The following is an 18,088-nucleotide window of genomic DNA, read 5'->3' as shown; positions in this document are numbered from 1 at the left end:
GGGTGAGCGGTGGTGGCTGGGCTGACACCGCCTCACCCTCTGCAGCCCAGGGGTTCCCAGCCTCCTGGGCAAGTGGGAGCCATGCATTAGGGAATATCCCTCCCCAAAAAAAAAGACTGGGAAGCGTCTCCCTTTCTCCCCGCCCTGCTCCTTTGCTCTGCACATGCGGCAGCAGCGGGACATGCTGCTCCCAGGGTCCCCCGGGAATTGGGTGCAGGAGGGGGATGCTGCTCCCCGGGGGCCACTTTGCCCCACGCTGTGGGGGTGTCTGCTGCAGCAGAGGGGAAGGGGCTCGGATAAAATCCCCAGTTTTGGGTTCACCTGGCGTTATTTGCTCTGCATCCCGACGGACATGCTGCTCCCAGGGTTCCCCGGGGACTGGGGGTGCAGGAGGGGGATGCTGCTCCCCAAGGGCTCCTTCGCCCCACGCTGTGGAGTGTCTGCAGCAGCAGAAGTGAAGGGGCTCAGATAAAATCCCCAGTTTTGGGTTCACCCGGCATTATTTGCTCCGCATCCTGACGGGGACACGATGCCCCTGGCACTCTTTCAATGCCCGGCCGCTCTTTCCCAGGCGCTGCCGCTCCTGTTTATGGCGCCCATAAACCCCAAATGCGCTTCGCAGGTTGGCTTCATATATTATAAACTGTAATCCAAACCCCATAAAGGAGCGAGTCCTTTGCATAATGAACACATACGTCTCTTTATGTGCTTTTATAGCGTGCCAGGGCTGTGGTTACAGCAGCTCTTCACCTCGCAGATATGCAATTAGAGCAGCGGGAGAGGCCGGTTGGGGCTCGGTGGACCTGTCCCCTGCGGAGATGTCGGTCCCTTGGTGGGAAGATGAGCAGAGCTGGGGGCACCTGGCAGCCTGGGGGGGTCTGCCCTGGGGGGAACCAGCTGGGCTGGGAGGTGGGAGGCCACGGGGAGAGGGGCTGTACCAGACACGGTTGCCATGGGGACCGCTTCCCCAAAATGATGCTCTGATGCAGCCCGAGCTGAGTTTTGGGTCGGGACTGGAGGATGTGGGGTTATTTTGCCATGTGCTGGAGGGAACCGTGGTGCGTTTGTGCAGGGCAGGAGGCCACGAAAGGATGCCAGGATGTATTTTTAGGGAAGTGTTTTTTTTTTTTCCCCTAAATTGTGACTCAGTCCTTGTCTCTGCTCCGGTACAGTCACGGTCCAGGAGTCCTCAGACCTGAGCAGCGCCAAGGCAACAGCAGTGATCGTTCAAAGCGAACTGGTGATGTGTTAATTTGGTGCATGCAAAACCCCCCTTGCATTTACCTTTGCCTGCACCCATGGCTGGACCCTACATCCTGCCTTTGCCAAGGCTCCTGGGGGGCTCACGGCACGTTTTGGCCGTGGGTTAACCCCAGCTCTCTCTGCGGGATGAAATATTTGTGCTCTATCCACTGCAACTCGACAGAAAACAGCCTGGTGGCACAGGGAGCATCCGCTGCTGAGCTGAAAGGAGAGCTTTCGTAAGGAGGTTTTATCCCAACTCAAATACAGGATGTTTAAACTGGGTTAAAAGGCCCCGCGGGGACAGTTTGGGGGACGCAGCGCAGCCCGTGAGCGCTTCCCCGGCTTCATTTGGGGAGGAGCGGGAGCCAGTGCATGTAGAATCAGTTTTAGTGGGGTCTAAGAGCTCCTCTCCACCGTTTGTTTCTTTATTTTGCCCTGGTGTGAAATACCAATTTGGCTACCCTGTTGCAAATTCGAATCCCTTAAATCAATTTAAATCACTTATAAACGCAAGCAGTAATCCAGGGATTTACTGGAGCGGCGTCTGCATACACACAGCTGTAAACTGGTTTCACTAAATCAGGGTAAAACCCGAAGCAGCTATTCTTCTCTGCCTTTTCTCTGGGGCAGTTTACAGCAGTTTCAAGTTGATTTAAGCTAAACCCGGTCGGGGGCGGCGGGAGGCTGATGCTTTCCCCATCCGGGAGAGCTGCCTCTGCTGCAGAGAGCCATGCGACCCGTTAGCAGCTCTGCAGGCTGCGTCTCAGCTCACTCCCAACACACACCTCCTGCATTTGCACGTCTGTGGAAGATAACCCTGCCCAGACACCAGCTCATAAGGATGTGTCATTTTTTTCCCCCCAAGAGCCCACCCCGGCAGTCACAGCAGCGGTGGGCCTCTCAACACAGGGAAGGAGGCTCAGGTGTGTAAAAGCTGGTTTTTTGGTGAGACAGGGGGATCATGGAATGATTTGGGTGGGAAGGGACCTTAAAGCCCACCCAGTGCCACCCCCTGCCCTGGGCAGGGACACCTCCCACCAGCCCAGGTTGCTCCAAGCCCCGGCCAACCTGCCCTTGAACCCCTCCAGGGATGGGGCAGCCACAGCTTCTCTGGGCAACCTGGGCCAGGGGCTCACCCCCCTCACAGCAAACAATTCCTTCCCCAGATCTCATCCCAATCTCCCCTCTGTCAGTGTAAAACCCTTCCCCCTCGTCCCATGGCTCCCCTCCCTGCTCCAGAGTCCCTCCCCAGCTTTCCTGGAGCCCCTTTAGGGGCTGGAAGGAGCTCCAAGGTCTCCCCGGAGCCTTCTCTTCTCCTGGGCCAGGGTCTCACCACCCTCAGTGAAGTGCCCACAAGAGCAGAGCTGTGAACGTGCAGGTACCCCCCAGCAGAACTGAATGGGTCAATTCGGAGCAGTGGGCAATTAGGGAATTGCTGGCACCTGGGGAGCACCCAAGGGTGGTACAGGTGGGTGGGGTGGGATGAAGCCCATAAAAGGGCTCGTGGGGCAGCATAGAGGGTTTGGCTGCAGGTGGAGAAGCTGGAAGGTGAGGAGCGGTGGCAGAGCTGCAGAGCCAGGTGAGGTGCGTGTGATGGGGGTCGATGCTGCTGCTGCTCTGGTGGTTGTTACCGGGTTAAGGGAGGTATGGCCGGTTGTTGGCCGGGTTAAGGGAGGTATGGACACTGTGTGCTTTGCAGTTGCTCCTCCTGTGGCAGGACAGAGCGGTCCATGGACATGGAGCCACCTGAGCGTGTCGGTGTTGTTCTCTGGTTGGGAATTAACAGCCCAGAGGAAAAAAATAAAGCAGAAACAGCCATGTGAACCCTTTTCCTGGCCACTCTCCAGAGCGAGGAGAAAAGGAGATGCCTGAGAGCTGTGTTGCAGGTGGTGGTCTGCAATCTGGCCTGGAGCCTGCTGTTCTCCACCTTTTCGAGGTGTGGGAGAATTTGCAATATGAAATGTCCTGGGGAAAAGGGTCTGCTGTTTTCCCTGCTCGGGGGACTGTTTGTTTCTGAGAAGTGCGAGGGGCTGGGATGTTTCTGGAGAAAGAGGGGTGGTTTGTCCCGTTTGCTTGCACTTGGCAGCTCCCTCCAGCCCCCTGGTTCATGGAGAGAAAGCCCCGGGAAGGGGCAGAACTGAGATTTTTTTGCTAAAAACCCAGGAAAAGGCTGGTACCTTGTGTGAGGTGGGGCTGACAGGAGGATCGTGGAGGGGGACCAGCATGGTGGTGGTGTGGAGGAGATGGTGTTGTCCTAGGTTGGCTGCACCCCACTCCCCAGCGTGCCTGGCAGAGCTGCTGTGGGATGGGTGTCCCCTCGGCTTCAGTCATCTCAGGTCTTTCCATAGATTTGTATCCTCTTGAGAAGGTCCATCTTACTTCAAAAGCTGTGTTAGGAAGCTGGAATGTGATTGTGTGGGGTTGTAGAGGTGGGCACAATGGGATTTTAGTGGGGAGGAAGCAGAATTTAGCAACCTTGTGCTTGCTGTGAACCGAGAGGATTATGCTGCTGGCTTTGGCGCGGTTCTTGGGTTTGGGTGGTCTTGGGTAAAATATTTGCCCCCTTCTCGTCTACTGAGTCCTTACTGTGCTTGTGGGCTGTCTCCTGTATCTATAGTGTGTTTATCAAGCGGCAGCAGGTTAAAGGCAGTGCTCTAAGTAAATCCCAGGTTAGCCTGGAGCAAGATGAGCGGCATCTGGTTTGAGTGGTCCTTGTTGTGTACCGTCAGATAAAATCGTGGCTGTGCCTTGCCCGCGTGGGAGACGCTGGAGGAGAAAACAGGATTGCTGACAAGATAAGGTCGCGCTTATCTATGCAGAGTGTGACTTGAAGCCAGCACTCGGCCGAGACAGCGCGATAGGGAGAGAAAGCTGATTTAATCTCTTACTCGCAAGGTAGTTTTGTCAGGTGAAGCCATTCTGATGTAATGTCTTTTACGTGTAATTCCCGGTTAATTCTGTTAGATCTGTGCGCTGAGCAGAAGCATAATGTGGTCAAGGGGTGGTGAGTTTGGTCTTAAGCGTTTAATTGAGGCAAGACTCCAGAAGCGAGCATCCTGCCTGTGGATAAGCGCTTTGTTTTACTTTTATATCTTGAGGGAAGGAGAGCTGAGGGCCTGATGGTGCTGAGCTTCCTTACCCAAGTGTTTAATCCCTGTTGGAGTGAGCAAGGAGACGCCTTGCCCCGGGCCCGAAGTTGGGGGGCTCGCAGCTGCAGCACTCGCCTTGCCCACAAGAGGCTGCTGGTGCTGTTCCCAAGCATCCCTAATGCCCGCTTTCCCTGGTTTTTTGAGTGAGAATTTAATAACAAAAAAAAAAAAATTAACAGCAATAAAACGAGACCAGAAAAGCAAGGGAGTTGTTTTCTCTCCAAATGGGTGAGAGACTGGGAGCTTTTCAAACGTTCTGGGGGTCACCCCTGGGAAAGGGTGCTGGGACCGGGCAGGGCAGCGCTGCTGGGGGGTTCCCTGGGGACAGCCCAGGGGGAAAATGGCTTGGGCCATGGGGAATAGTGTCAAAGTGAAAAGTCATGTGCAAAGAATGAAGGAATGGGAATGGGGCTGCTGCTGAGATCCTGTATGACTCCGCTGGCTGCACCTTTCCATTTTGCTGGCTGTTTGTTTGTGGTGGTGTGGGTATCTGGGACCTGTGCTCCCATGGGAATGTCCCACTGTAGGGGAGGGAAGAAAAGCTCCGTTTTTGAACCTCTCAGAAGCTGAGTGGTTCTGCTTCAGCCGGGGGAAAGGGAGGACCTTGATGTCCACAGCATCTCAGTGGGGGAGCAGGTACCTGGAAAGAGGTAGAGATGAGTGGCTGAGGATCTACTGGCCCAGGGCTACAAGGGAAGGCCTGGCCAGACTCCTCCTTCTGTCCTGGCCTCCTGCGTGAGTGGTTTTGGTCCTACTCCTCCTGCATACTAAAATGTGTTTACAGTGTGTGTTATTTCACATCAACAAACCTTGTTCCATGCCAAGGGGCCTGCTGAGAGCCACCTGAGAACGGCACCGCTAATAGATGGAGCTCATGCATTTTGCATGTGAATAGTTTGGGCTGGATGATTATAAAGCACCACCGCCCTGTGCTGGGCTTTGCTGCCTGCTTTTCTCCTGCCTATTGGTGGCAAGCGGCTCCTTGGATCTCGTCCTCCACATTAGCTTGAGAAGGGATGGCACAGAAAGTGGGAGCATCAATCCTAAAACCAGAGTGTAATTAAGAATACTTCAGCTCTTTACCTCCTGCAATCTGCTCTGGACACTGGTCTTTGCGCTCTCCCAGTGACAGGCCAGGCACTGCTGGTCCTAAAACCTGTGCTCTCCCGTAATCAGCAGTCAGGCTGCCCCGCAGTGCTTTTCCTGTCCTGTTCTATCTCATTTCATCCATGAAACTTGGTGTGGTTGCTCCGTGAAACCCCTGTGGATGTTTATCTTTTGAATCGTTGTGGATGCGCCCGTGCATTCGAGCAAAGAGGGACTGGAGACAAACGGAATGAGCATTCAAGGTTCAGCCTACCTTTCATGTGGTTATAAACGAAACACACAGGCAATGCTGCAGCCGGTAATCCTTGGATGGCTTTACAAAAGCCTAGCTGCTGTTGAGAGGCTTTCTTCAAAAAAGCTTAGATGGCCCTTCAATTAAAAAGGGCTGAGCTGCTGCACTGGAGCAGGTCGCTCCTGGTGACGGCTGGGACCCTGAACCCCCTCGCCCTGCTACTGCGTGGCCGTCAGTGCCCTTGGCACCTCTCGTGTGCCGAGTCCCCAAGGCAGGGACTCCCTGAAACTCCCAAAGAGAGGAAAAACTCTCGTGGCTTCCCAGGAGATTCCAGCACGCAACAGGTAATTTACTTTAATAAGAAAAATCTAGGAAATTGATTCATAACTAGACTTACATTTTGCAAACATCAAATGTCATTTTCTTTTTTTGATACCGATGCGTATTAAAGTAATTAGGTTATTAGCAAAGGTTGCTGTTCCTGGGAACACAAGCCTGACTAGGCTGAAGCATCCCTGGCGCTGGGGCAGGTTTTGCTGTCTGCCCTTGGCCGAGCCTCCGGGCTGGCACTCACCGTGGGCAGCCTCTGCCCATTTCACCGGCCAGCCTGGGCTGTCTTCTGCTGCGGGTTCCTAGTGTGACCTTGACGATGCTGTCTGACTGCCTGTCCCTCCATTTTCCAGCCTTGGCCTTTGTTTGCCGTGTCCTGGCAAACACTGTTGGCTCATGGGCTAGAGACGTTGCCTTGCTCCCCATTAGGAGATGCTCCTCGTCTTTCTGTGGAGATGCACTGCAGCTCAAGATGCCCTCGTCCTCTTCTGGGCACAGGGCTGGGAGGTGGCTGTGGCATTCAGAAGTTGGTTTCTTCTGGCCATGCCACTTTGGCCGTCGAGGAGAAACCAGGAGCAGAGTTCAAACCATCTGCCCAAGCTCAGAGCTTCCAACCTTGTGAGCACGGCGTGGAGGGGAGGTAAAAGCCAGCCAGGTCCCCCAACTCTTCCCCGACCACGGTGACTAAAAGCCCCTCTAATTTCCTTGCATCTCATTGTGTATTGATGGCCAGGGATGTCGGGTAACTATGGCAACTCATTGATTAGCATCCAGCCCCTGTGAAATGAAGAACATGCAGCCATAAGAATTACAAATGATGCTGTATTGTCTGCTGCCAATAGGCTGATTACTGCCATTTTCTGCCAGGTAGACCAGCTTTTACAGGCAACCCGGTGGTGTGTAATTACCATGCTGTGATTGATGCATTGCTATAGTTACTATCTGCTGTGTTCCCTGACTAATAGTTTTTAAATTCCTCTTCAGATGGAAATGCATTGCCTGTAAATGTGAGAGGCAGAGGTCTACAGAGCCAGGAGATTCATCCTGAGAGGAGCTAGTTTGGGCGTGGAAAAGCATCTCGTAATATAAAATGTGGTGGTCGAGTGTGTGAGTCACTTGGATCAAACCACTGATGGGGCTGGATGAATGGGGGGGATAAACCAGGTGGAGAGGGAAGCTGTGATGGCACAGGCAGTGGAAATCTCTCTCCAGGCCTAAAACATTTGTCACCTGTTGATGCCACATGGTGGTCTTAAAAAAAAAAAAAAAAGCTGCAAAAAACACCAAAAGACCTCCCCTGGATCTGAGCAGGATCTGGCATCCTGTAACCCGAAAGCCTCCCAGAGCGGGGATATTTTTTTTATCACCGAAGAGACGGAGCCTCAGACAGCAAAACCAAGTGGGTGGGCATTGAAAATAAAGTCTCTAAATGCTGGTGCTTCTTACACCCACCATCCTGCAGTGGCCAGGAGGAGGGACGGGGGGTGTGCAAGGGCAGGGGTGGGTGGATGGGCTGCAGAAGTCGGCGTCTTGTCCTCGCAGATGTGGATGTGGAGCCGTCCCAGCTGCGCGGAGCCCGTGCTGCTGGCAGCAGATGAGTCAGTGACTGATGTTCAGCCCTCGGTACTCCGTGTCTGTCCTGGGAAGGGATCAGGTGGATCTTGGCTCAGATCCGGAGGGCTCCCAGCTTGGGCTTTGCCTCTCCTGAGGTGGAGGTGCCAAGCAGTGCTGCAGACCTCTCCCCTCCTCTTCCCTCCCCTGTGTTTAGACATCTGCATAACCTACACAAAGCTAAAAGGGGGTTTGTTTCTTTTCAGGCTGAGTGCAGCCAGGGTAATTTAGTAGAAAAATGTCATGCTAATGCAATTCAAAGTTCAAATGATCTTTCATTTTGAGGGAAGGGAGAATGTGTGTGCAGTCAGAATGTTAAAACCCACTACTTGCCCTGCAATTCAAATAGAAATATGAGCTTTGGGGGATACATAAGTCACATGAAGTACTGTGAGTGAAACACAAAATGAATAAAAATGATCCGGAAGCCATTATTAGCATTGCTGGGGGGCAGATCCAGCTCAGAACAAGTGTAGCGGCAGTCAGGAGCGGTGTTGGAAAGGAGAAGTTTGCATGAAATTACAATAACATGGAAATAATGAGAAAAAGTTATCAGTAAGACGCTTTTCATATTAATATCTGAATGTTGCAGCCCAGGTGCTCCTACCTCTCTCCTTTCCAATCCCCATCAATGTTCAGGCGAGTACTTAGTTGGAGAGTGGCACATCGTAACGAAGCTCTGGTTCTTCTGCTGGGGTTGTGTCTGTGGTAGCTGCTACTTTGGCTGTGCAAGGAGGAGCTCTGCTCGGTGGCCGGGGGACACTCTGGGTTTGACGTCCCTGGGATGGCTTTTCTGCGCAGCGGTCGCCATCCCCTGGCACTTGTTAAATGTGCTGCAATCTCCGGGTGAAGGTGGTGGTGGTTGTTTGAGAGCCTTGTGCTCCCAAAGGGCATGGAAGGGAGCGAGCGTCAGCGCCTGGCAGGGCTCGGCCTTGGAAAAGGAAGGGCTCCAGCAGGAGTGAGCCGCGGGCAGCCCTCCTCTCAAAGCGAGAAATCGTCCTGCTTCAGTGAAAAGCAGCAGTCTGCCCTCTCCCTCTCCCTTTTGAAGCAGAGGAAGGGGGAAGTTATGTGCCATGGAGGGAAACTGCTTCTAAACAGAATTGTTCGAGCATCTCCAGGAGGCAACAGCAGGGCTTTTAATCCAGGAGAAACCGGCGGAGCCTCCACTGCTGCCTGTGAAGTTGACAGAGGAAACTCCCAGAGGCAGAAGTCCTCCTGTCTCTCCTGAAAATTGCAGGCGAGTTCCCTGCCAGCTACAGAAAACCAGCTCTCAAAGTTTCCATTGTCTTTATCTTCCCTCCAGAGCGTTGTCCTTTGGGTTTCCCCAGCTCTCTCTCCCTCATTCTCCTCTCTGTAGTCATCCTCCCAATGGCAAATACTTCCTGCTCCATGGCTTTATTAGCACCGACAGAGGTTTAAGACTCACATAAAGCTTTCAAGACCCATGATTAAAAGTCACTAGTGGAAGTATTCACTGGCTTGCTTAGGAAAGGGAAGGGAAGATGGCAGGAGAAGCATCTCCTAAGAGGTGGCCGGGGAGCCGTGGGGCTGGGAGGAGGCTGCAGGTCAGAACATTCGCTGCTGCAAAGGCAGCTCGGACGCACGCTCAAGCTGAAGGGGATGGATGGGAACGAACCGAAGTTGGCTCTTCAACAGCGAGGGATTCAGCCCACTGTTCCAATAGGAGGGGAAATTTAGGATCTCAAAAATAAATTGTTTGCTGTGAGGGGGGTGAGCCCCTGGCCCAGGTTGCCCAGAGAAGCTGTGGCTGCCCCATCCCTGGAGGGGTTCAAGGGCAGGTTGGCCGGGGCTTGGAGCAACCTGGGCTGGTGGGAGGTGTCCCTGCCCAGGGCAGGGGGTGGCACTGGGTGGGCTTTAAGGTACCTTCCAACCCAAATGATTCTCTGAGATTCTCTGAGATTCTCTGAGATTCTCTGAGATTCTCTGAGATTCTCTGAGATTCTCTGAGATTCTCTGAGATTCTCTGAGATTCTCTGAGATTCTCTGAGATTCTCTGAGAGATTCAGTTTGCTATTAGTTAAAATAATGATCAGTAAACCCCTCCTACCTGGACACGCAGGGAAATTCCGTCTGGTGAGGCAACACTTAAGAGTTGTACTGAAAACGCACGTCATTACCGAAATCCCTAAGCAGAATTGTGTCTTTACCTAATGTAATTGTAACTGCGTATAATTTTAAGGCTTCTGAATGTTAAATGTGTGCGTCCGGAGAAAAGGTGTTACTGAGGTAAGTGGGCTATAAAATAGTACGTACACACTGAGGGGTTCTGTCTGGTGATACCCTGGTAATCTGGAGAGGAAAATTTGATTTTCTATAATCCTGGAATGTGTGTGCTGCTGAATTCAAAATTTTCTCTGCGGTATTGTACGTATCTGAAAGGTAATGCAATATTTTAACAAGAAATTTTTATGACAATCCTGCATTTAGCATAACTCTTCTCTGAGTCCTCTGGATGATTGTTTGCAAGTGTCTGATTGTTAGAAAGAAAAGGTAATTGCGGAAAGAAAATGAGACTCAAGAAAACTATTTTGGAAGTTGAGCAGAGTCGTGGTGTGAGCAGTGCCGTGGCTGATTGCCTACAGTTGATGAAAATCATTTGCATATTCCAGTTTTTCTCACTGCGTTTGACATTTGTCTGCCTCTTTCACCAGCATGTGAAACCGTCCCAGATGGTTTTTATGGGCTGAAACAAGAAAATCAATACCCTAGTGATTTTTAATCCCTTATGTTTTGTGTCTGTGTACATGTACGGTGTCTGAAATGTGCTTGGCTCGTCCCTGCAGCAGGGAGAGGTGGGATCCATCTCAGAGCTGGGGTGGTGCGCGGTACCGTGGAGCCTCACACCACTTTGAATTTTCCTTTACAATAATCTGTCAGGGCAAGACCGTACATAAACGCAAGATGACACAATTTCTGGCCTAAAGAGATTAGGATCAGCTTTAATAAATCCATTTAAACATCTGGCCCCTCCTGGAAGCAATGGAGGAAGACTCCTTGCTATGCGCCATCTGGTTCTTAGGGGTGGGACAGCAAGGACTTCATCGTTAGGGAGCAGATGAATGAAGAAAATGCATAATAATAATAATAATACTTGACAGCAGTAATGTAAATAGCTGTTGCAACCCACTGCTTGAGCCTATATTTCTTGTGCTCTAAAATGCAGAGCTGTGTCCATGTGTGCTGGGGGGAGCTGGATGCAGTGGGGTGAGAGGGGGCTCTGGGAACCTCTTCTCACAAAGCCTGTATTGGATTTTGTCACTTTTTGGCTTTGGCAAACTGCTTAAATGCCTCTGGGTCTTGCTCGCTCTCTTTCTGCAGGAGGAAGATAATATTTACCGATCTGTGCTATCGTTCATCTTATTGTGGCTGGTATGATAGTGGTGTCATAAACATAAGTAATATAAACTGAGCTAAGACAGGATGTTTTTTCACCTGGTATTTCATATTACTATTTTCCCTTTTCATCACCAGAGAGCTGCTTATTATTGTATCACGGGTTTTAAGTATAATACGGTCTTTTGTTTTTGATCTGTCTCAAAAAGAGAGGGAAGGAGGGAGTTTTCTCCAGACTGGGGAGGGGGCGGCAGCTCCCAGGGAGATGACAGCACACAGCGGGGCTGGTGACGCTGCCGTGTCCTGCGGCTCATGGGGACAGCTTCTGTAGTGCAGGGACGATGCCTCTCAGGTGAAAGTGAAGGCAGGCACCCGGTGGAGGTTTGTACGGGGCCCGCTGAGCCGTAGCTCGATGCCGCTGGGAATCTCTGCCCGCACCCGCTGTGCCCGCAGACGTGTGAAGGGGGGCAGCCTTTGAGAAACCCGGGCTGGAGCTTGGCTCAAATCACTGCTGGTGCCTGGGACGGTTGGGAATATATCCTGGCAGCGAAGCGGAGGCATTTGCAGCCTCAGGGAGTCTTGAATCCAGGGATGCCAAAGTAAAACGGCGCTTCTTTCTGGTTAGGTTTGAATTTGGGTGGTGGTGGTGAAATCTGTTGCTGTATGGAACAAAACTGCTTCAGCCACGGGGCACATCTGTGCTGGAGCAGTGATTTTTATCGTGCGTAATTATCGCTGTGCTGGGGATAAGCAACCTGCAACTGAGACTGGCCTGCGGAGGCAGATCCTGCCCTGGGGAGTTTGTGGCAAAACTATCCTCTCCCTGGACAGAGAGCCGAAGAAAGATGCCGAGTCTGGTTAGAGGAGGGCTGTGGGAAGGGGGGGAGCATCCCGTGAGCCTGTCCCACGCGTGTGCGGGGGGGCAGGGGCAGATTTACTCTCTGTTTGGCAGCGCCCATCACCGGGGATGTTTATTGGGTGTGAAGCGCGTTTGTTCCTTAGATAACACAAGATGTTTAGTAGCAACTGACTTAACGCCAGCAGCGCTGCCTGTGCCATTAGTGCCCTCGGAGGATTAATTACAGGGATATATACCCCTCTCTTCAGATGTCTCCGGAGCAGGGCGTTTGTAAATCAAGTGTGCGTTCATTGTGGGCAACCTCGCCAAAGGCTCTTTGCCAAAGAAAAGGGAGGAGAAAATGCAGTGTCAGGATGCTGATCTCTGCCGTGGGGGTGGCCACGGGGCTGGGGTGGACAACTTGTGTGGGAGAGTGGGTCTGTCACTAAAGAGATTCCGGCCTGGAAGTGATGGATATAAGAAGATGGGGGGGAAAAAAAAAATACTAATTTACTCCTTTTGCTAAAGCTCGTCGAAAAGTAGAACTTAATAGCTTAACTCCGGTGGTAACAGATCCTAAAGCACTTTGTAGTGAGCGCTGTGGATTCTGCTCTCATACCGCTATAAATCCCGAATAACTCCTCTGAATCGATGATTAGATCGCCAGCTACAGCGACAAGGCTTGAAACGGTTTAACCAGAGTGGGAAAGTAGTTTGGCTGAAATCAAAGGCTTTGTGAAGATAACTCGGTATTGATGACTTTCCAGTAAAAGTGATTGCTTATTGAAAAGGTGACTTTGTAACAAAATCAACTTCCTCAGAGGTTTTGTTTCATTTTGACTTTTTGGGCCAAAACTCTTAAATATTTGGGATGAGATGATAATTTCCAATAGCAAAATTATCTCAGGTGCAAGACAAGACTTCGGAGATAAGACTGCGGACTTCAAATAAGCCGTAGCTGTGGGTAATACCTGGTGTGAAGCCATTCGTCATTGCTGGGCAAGGTCGTCCCTTCTCCCTGCTCCCGTTGTCCTTTTCCAGCCCCGCCGGGAGCAATGTGAACCTTCATCCCCGAAGAGCCCTCCTGCTCCGTGGGAAACATTCCCTGCCATGGCTGGAAATATCCCCTGCTTTTGAAAGTCCGTAATTTCTTTGTGGAGGGAGGAATGATTCGTGGTAATGACAGTTCCTCCCCCCCTGCAGTCTTTTCCTTCCTCCCCTCTCCATCCAGGTAGGCTGCGCGTTGGTATCTCGCGTTTACTTAATGACTCTCATCTACAGAGGAATTTCCCAGGCAGAATTCACAAGCAGTGGTATTATGAATTCCTCCTGCCTGGCGATAACTTTTTTTATGAGGTTCTTATTCTTTAGATAATATATTAAAACCGTATTTTTTTTTTTGCCAAGTTTGCTTCTGCTCATTCCTTGCCCTTGAATTTTCCCCCCTTTCCCTCCCCCTTTTCACCTGAGTGGCATTTTCACTGGAGATGTTTAATACATCTCTAATCCCCTCATTCCCCGAGGTACACGAAAGCAGCTTTACGAACCCATAAATCCAGAAAGATAAAGTGCATTTTTATTAGTCGTGTTGCCATGAAAGTACGAAATAAGTAGTCTAATATGAAACAGTCAATAACAAATTTGCCTAATAGTTCCGCTTGTTACAGCAAAGGCACTCGGGGAAAGGCTCTGCCAGGGTGTCGGCGGTGGGGAGCGACGCTGGGACGGAGGCGAGCAGCCCCGAGGACGGGGAATGTCATGGCTGGGGAGCTGGTGGGGTGCAGGGGGTGTGAGACCCCCCCGCAGCCCTGCGAGCATGGCTTAGGAGCACAAACCCCTTGGTTCGCGTGATGCACGTGTAGCTGAATGGCTGGTGGGTGGACCCAGCTACGGGGAAAGGGGGTGTGCGTGGGTTTGGGGTGAGCGGGGAGAGGTGAGAGAAGCTGCAGGACTCAAAAGGTGCGAGCTGGCCAAGGGCTGTGCTGTTCTTGCCCACAACATGTGTGTGACCCCACCTGCATCGCCAGAGCAATGCCTGGGTGAGCGTGGGCTCGCAAAGACACAAAGCAGTGATGCAGGGCAGGACCATGGAGCAGCTGGGGGGGGCTTTTCCCACTCAGCATTTGTAACCCCTCTGGCCTCAGTCCCTTCTAAGAGCTCTGAGCTCCCAGGGCAGCCTGCCTGGGGCTGCCGGTGCCCACCTCTCCTCCTCGGCACGCGTGCAGCCCCTGCAGCAAACGCACCCAGGCTGATTTTGCGGGTCGGTGTAGCCTCTGCCTTCGAGCTGTGCTGGGCAGCGAGGAGCAGCCGCCGGAGAAGAGCCCTTGTTCTCCCTCCCCCCTTACAGCATCGCCGAGACCCTCTGACCTCTGCTCTCCTGTCTGACCTTCGTTGGGCTCTTCTTAGATTTTTGCCCCAAAGCCCCGACCCATGTCACGACCCGTTGGAAAAAATCTGTTTCCCCGGGTCCCTGGCGAGTTTTCGCGCTTGGCCTTCGGCCTCGCCGCGGGGTTTGTGGGAGCCGGGGTTTGCGGGGAGCTGGGGCTGCCGAGCAGCACTAGATGGCAGGAGTCAGTCACGCAAAAGGATGAGGGCTGTCTGCCTCTGAAAATCCACTTGAAGCTGCTGAGGTGGGAATCTGCCAACTCACTCGGAGCTGCCTGGGCCAGGATGGGCTTAAGTGGTGAAAATCCCTTCTCCAGCCAGACTCCAGGACTCTGCCTCCCATCCTTCTCCCAGTTCAAGAGTGTCCCGCTCGAGGATGGTGGGATTTGGCAAGGCTTTACAAACTAGGGTTGTATTGTCCCGGTGAATCTTGGCTTGGATTTTGGATGTGCTCAGCGTGCTGGTTTGGATGGAGGATTGTCTGGTGTTTGGATGTCTGCGATTCCTTTGGGGGATGCTTTTGTTGAGAGCTGTGGCCGGGTACCACTGGTCTTGCCTCGCTGAGGAGCATCACCCAGGTGGTCCCGAGAGCCCAGCTGAAATAACAGCAGATTTTCACACACCCATCCCCATTTAGATGCCATCTTTAGCTGCCCAACAAACTTCCCCTTGCTTAGACTTTTTCAATTCTGCCCGTTCAGCCCCTGCTTTCCAAAGAGCAAAGAGCAAGAGGAGCCAGGTGTCTGCTTGAGGCACTTTGCTGCATTTCCAGCCCGTGCCCGTCCCTCCCGGTACGGCACAGACAGCCCTGGCTCTGCGGTTCAGCCAAGGAGCCATTTAAGGGGGAGGCTCAAGGAAACGCTCTATTGCTCTAAGTCTTGTTATAACTTTTATCTTGCTGTGACTTTGCTTTTAGAGATGCTCTCGGTGGCTGGCACCAGCTGTAGGCAGCAGCAGGAAGGCAGCAGCTGTCACATATCCCACTCCCTAATGGGGTTTCCTATCGAGCACGTGCCGGTGCTGCTGTAACCTTTCTGTAGTCTGTGCTGTGATATTATCGGGCCAGAAACCTGAGTGAGAGACGGATGATGCAAAATCAATCTCCGGAGCACCTGAAAGAGGGAAGATGGGTACCAAATGTTGTAGCGGCAACAAAAGAAAACAGTTTCTTCCTCAAATTCTTTGCCTTGGAAATGCCTCCTGGGATGGAGATGAAGAGTTTGCTGCTTTACCTCTTCTAGGCTGAAGGAAACGGGGAGAGGAATAGCACCAGCCTGTGCCTCAGCATGCCAAAATCGAGGGGCAGAGGAGCTGCTGCGGAGTAAACGCAACAAAGCTGGTCTGTGCTCCAGGGAGGTGAAGATCTGAGCAGAGAGCAGCCTGTCCCCTGCGGCTGGTGCAGAGGAGGCACCAGGCATTGATTACTCCTTTCATCATGGCACAATTAGAGAGGAGCGCTAATGATCTAATTGTTCCTCTCATCCCAGCCCTAAGAACTGTGAGGAGATAGCCCATTGGTACTAATCCAGGCTTCAAAGCCTTGCTCTGCCAAGTTATCCCCTCTAATACTGTCTAATCTTTGTCAACCGGTAATGGTAAAACAAGATGCTTCCAGTGCCGCGTTGGGAGCCCAAAGCAAGAGAAGCATCCGCCAGCTGAGATGGTGTGAACTTCACATCGCTCCAAACTCTTCCAAAGCCCCAGATTTTGTACCAGGGCATGAGCCGTCCCCTGGTGCCTGACCCAGCCCATCACTTCCAGCTTGCAGCCTCCCCAAAAACCTCCTCGGTGCTGATGTCCCCCCCGCAGAGCAAAGGCAGAGCTGCGCGGCGGAGTTTGCAGCCACCGTCTGTGGTGGTGAGGCGGCACACGTGGCGGGTACGTGGTAAGCCTGAGGGATAAGTTTAAAGCTGATAGGAATCACATTGCAGAATACAGGCTTATATCTGCTGCTGATGGGGAGGTTTATTTGCAGCGAGGCGCATGTTTCCTCTGGGAAGGGATTAGCCCCAGCACGGGCTCTAAACCTGATGTTTCCCCATGAGGTGGGAAGCTCTGCATATTGCTGTGGTTATACACGGGGGGTACAGCCACGGCCATTATATTTTTTTACATAACCTTTCCTCCTGTGATAACCCACAGTTACTGTAAAGGTTCTCCCAGATTAGAGGTTCCCGGGCTTTGAGGCTGGGTCCTGTGTAGAAGCGAGTCGGGAGTTTCCCCGCAGGGATGGGGGATGGAGTGCTGATGTGGGGCTGTACCAGGCAGCAGGGTGCAGTTGTATCCTGGGTTTTGGGCTGGCCCCTTGCCAGAGGGGACTGGCAAACATCTGGGCAGAGGTAGCACGTACAGACAGCTGCTTTCTGCCGGAACATCTGTCCCTGTCCCTAGAAAGCATCCCTGCAGATCCAGAGATGTGCAGGCACAAACACTGCTTGTAGACAAGGGTATTCTGAAGCTTTTATCCCCTCTGACTCCAGCTGGTGCCTGGGGATGCACTGAAAGACTCTTAAAATGGGAAACATTATTGGCAGGCCGTTATCCAGCTGCATTTTTTTAATTCCTGCCCAGTGAGGGAGCAAGGTGGGAAGCCAGCTGCTTTGATGAAAGATGGACACAGCCTCATTCCTCCAACCCAGCTGGGTTCAGCAGGCTCCTGGCAGCCTTGCCCACTTTCGGCAGGGCTGGAGCTGACCTTTCCATACAGAGGAGAGAAGAAAACAAGAGGGGGAAGAGTCTTTGTCTCGTGCTCTCCGTTCCAGGAGCAGGAGGAAAGCAGACGCCTCCGCAGACCGTCTCAGACTGAATGGGAGAGCCAAAGCCTGGGGTTAATCATCCAGGCTGGGCACTGTCGGGGCATCTCTATGCACGTAAGAGCTCTTCAGGAGAAGCGTAATGTCTCTGCATGTGCACCACTCACAAGAACAAAACAGCTCCCCGGAGCTGGCTGCAATAACGGAATTGTCTTCTGAAGAGAAATCAGAAAGCCAGAGGGCTTTGGAAAGGGCGGTGCGGAGGCTTTTAATGTTTTTCTTCCTTCTAAAATAAAGATGATGTTTACTACTTCCCCCCTTTTCCCTTGCCCATGCAAAACAGATGTTGCTGTGCGAAAGGCAACCACAGAAGACTAATTATGCTTCTGTGCACGGTGAGAGTGCCGGCGCTGGGAGGGGGGCACTGGGGAAGGGCAGCAGCTCCAAGCGGAGGGGCACGGGCAGGCAGTACCGCTGCGAAAACTCGTAGGTGGGTGCTGTGTTTGCAGAGACTGGGACCGTCACCGCACGTGTGCGGGATGGGGAGGGGTGGGAGGGAAGCGGTGGATCTCGGTGCCTTGAGCACGGCGCTGCCGGGGTGAGGATGCGTACGGTGTTCACCACTCTGGACAACGTGCTGAGCTACTGCCGGGGCGAGCAGCTGGATAATGTGGAAATAACGGGGCTGTGGGCATCACCCCCGGCTCGTCCCACCTGTATCTATCGCTCGGGCTCACCGAAGGGGCTGGGGAGACACTGGGGTCTGCTATGCGGAGGGAGGTGAGGAAAGTGGGAATTTAAGCTGAGGGGGGAAAAAGGCAAGGGGAAGAGAAGCAGCAAGCGGCAGGGATGAAGGCAAGTGTTGCTAATGTTTGGCAAGGTCTCCAGGGTTATCCTGGGATTGGGGATGATTTATGTGCCGGAGGACTCCTCTCTCTGTGGTCTGCTGGCCAGGCGATCCGTCACTGCCTTGTGATGGACTGCCTGGCTCCCATGTGTCACTGTTTTAAGGTGGGTTATTGATGGCCCGCCTTTACAAACCATTCCTCCTAATTACTTTTTGGCCTGGGAAATAGCCGTCAGA

At 52.5% G+C, this 18,088-nt stretch overlaps 1 long non-coding RNA gene across 1 annotated transcript; it reads left to right on the top strand.

The window, feature by feature from the left end:
• Positions 1-2,774: 2,774 nt before the first annotated feature.
• On the top strand, positions 2,775-17,254 carry LOC141733455 (uncharacterized). Its single transcript, XR_012584296.1, has 3 exons — positions 2,775-2,824; positions 15,168-16,129; positions 16,823-17,254. It is a non-coding gene; the product is annotated as an uncharacterized LOC141733455 (long non-coding RNA).
• The last annotated feature ends 834 nt before the right edge of the window (positions 17,255-18,088 follow it).

The sequence above is a fragment of the Larus michahellis genome, chromosome 20 (assembly GCF_964199755.1).
Source record: "Larus michahellis chromosome 20, bLarMic1.1, whole genome shotgun sequence".
Classification (NCBI taxonomy): Eukaryota; Metazoa; Chordata; class Aves; order Charadriiformes; family Laridae; genus Larus; species Larus michahellis.
This window is presented reverse-complemented; position numbering and strand designations above follow the sequence as displayed.